A 2478-nucleotide genomic window follows, 5' to 3' on the forward strand; every position below is an offset into this window, starting at 1 on the left:
CATAAACATAGGTATTGGACAACCTGAGCTGATGATAGTAAATGTCTGCACCAAGTATCACAGCAACCCATCAAATATTTTTTCAGGCATTTAACTCCAAACCAAAGCAGCAGGAAAAGACGTAAAGTCAGCAGGATTTATCCTCTGGGGATCAGAAATATCTGTACAGAATATCATGGTCATCCATCCAATAGCTTTGGAGATATTTCAGTGTGGACCAATGTGGACAGACATCACCAGTCGAACCTGTTTCCAGACAACAATGTTCAAATTCAGCAAAACTTTTCATTAGATCAACTGATGTTTTATCAAATCCAATCCAACGTCTTGATCATGTTAAAATGGTAATAGCACTCTACTGTCCACTTTGCACTGATACCTCCCTGTAGTGCACTCAGTATCCCAGCATGCCACACAATTACACAGCAGACACAGGACAGAGGAAATGAACATGTGTCACCACACGAACAGTGCTGTGACTGCAGGAAAATACAGCCCTGAAAGAGGCTGAGTCCTTTTATTCATTCAAAACAATAAAGGAGCCAGTCAACAATGTATCGCTGCTTTTTTGCCAAAGAAATCAAGAAATGGACCTAATATTTTTAACAGCATGTTGCAGCCTTGCACTAAAATCATTTGAATTCATTTTTTCCCTCATCAATACACTCAATCTCCCATAATGACAAAACAGATTCTAGACATTTCTGCAAATTTATTAAAAGATTAAATATCACTTTGACATAAGTATTCAGACACTTTACTCTTGCAGTCTTCTCTGATGTGGGGATTTTCTGAAGATCCTCTCAGGCTCTGTCGGGTTTCATGGGGACGTCACTGGACAGACATTTTCAGACAGGTCCAGAGATGTTGGATTGGGTTCAGGTCAGGGCTCTGACTGGGCCGCTCAAGGGACATTCACAGACTTATCTCTGAGCCACTCCTGTGTTGTCTTGGTTGTGCGCTGAGGGTCATTGTCTTGTTGGAAGGTAAACCATCAGCCCAGTCTGAGGTCCTGAGCTCGAAATCCTCAGCTCAACCCTGACCAGTGCCTGACCAACCCTGCCCCCCCACAGCCTGATGCTAACTCCACTATGCTTCACCGTTAAGATAGTGTTGGACAAATGTTGAACGGTGCCTGGTATCCGTCAGCCATGACACTTAGAACCGAGACCAAACAGTTCAGTCCTGGTTTCATCAGACCTTTAGGTGCTTTCTGTGAACTCCAAGCAGCTTTCATGTGTCTTTCACAGACAGACTTCCATCTGGACACTCTGCCGTAAAGCACAGATGGTCTGAGAGCTGCAGTGATAGCTGTCCATCTCCACACAGGATGTCAGGAGCTCAGCCAGAGTGACCATCAGGTTCTTCACCTCTCTTACAAAGGTCCTTCTTCCCCGATTGCTCAGATTAGCTGGGGGTTGTTAGGACTAGGTTGCTATCTTCCTTTATCCCCCATGTTTTCTTGCTTATGTGGCTTGTTGTCCCCAGTCAGTCTATGCTAGAGGTACAATCACTATGGCCAAGTCTCCTGTTTTACCTACTGTGTATCTGTTTGTCGGTTTTCTCTTGCTAATACTTTGTCTGCTGTGCCTCAGGTTCACCATCCAGTCATCTCCTGTTGCCTGTCACTTCCAGCCACGTTTCTTGTCTGTTTGCTGTTTTCCCTGCCAACTGCCTGTCTGAACTCTGCCTTCAGTCCCTCCCCTCCACCAACCCAGCCTCAGCCAACTTTGCAAGTTTTTTTTACAATAAATAACCTTAAACCCTCAGCTGTTTTCTAGTCTGTGTTCTTCACTTCCTAGAATTGCAGCCAGTTCATGGCAGAGTCCTGGTTGTTCCAAACGGCTTGCGTTTAAGAATGGCGGAGGCCGCTGTGCAGTCACGCTAAAATGTCACTAATTGCACCTGAGCTGGGACCTGTACTACGAAGCAGCAGGATATCTTTTCCTGATCTGGCTTCACTGAGCCTGACAACTGCAATCATGCTTAGTGGTCATGTGACTCAGTAATTCAACCCAGGTCTGTTTGAACATTTTACATAAAAGAAGTGGGTTTAGCAGCATATGACCATGAGCAGCATGTTCTACAAATGAAGAGCAAACTATAATATTACACAAAAACAAAGAAGTCGAACATATAATCCAGGCTACAGCTGACTGTGAATGGCTGCTAATATCACTACTCCATCAAGTTGCGGTTTGCTGGCCTCTGAACACTCTTCCCTCTCATGATCCACAAAATACCAACAGTGATTCTCTAAGAGAATTGATTGGTCAGTAGGCGGTGCCTTTATACATGATGATCTGTTATCTCAAGCATCACCTGCTCTGGAGCAGAGTAGGTGTACTGTATAAGTTTCATGTTTACTTTATACATCTGATCTCTTTAGTTCATTTTTCAGCAACTATAATCTGTTAAAGTGGGGTTGTATCGACGTACTGATTGATGTGATTTAGAGCTGTTCATTGATTTGTAAGA

This window comes from Seriola lalandi, unplaced genomic scaffold (genome assembly GCF_002814215.2).
Source record: "Seriola lalandi dorsalis isolate HSWRI2012SDOR001 ecotype SW California unplaced genomic scaffold, Sedor1 jcf7180002054981, whole genome shotgun sequence".
Classification (NCBI taxonomy): domain Eukaryota; kingdom Metazoa; phylum Chordata; class Actinopteri; order Carangiformes; family Carangidae; genus Seriola; species Seriola lalandi.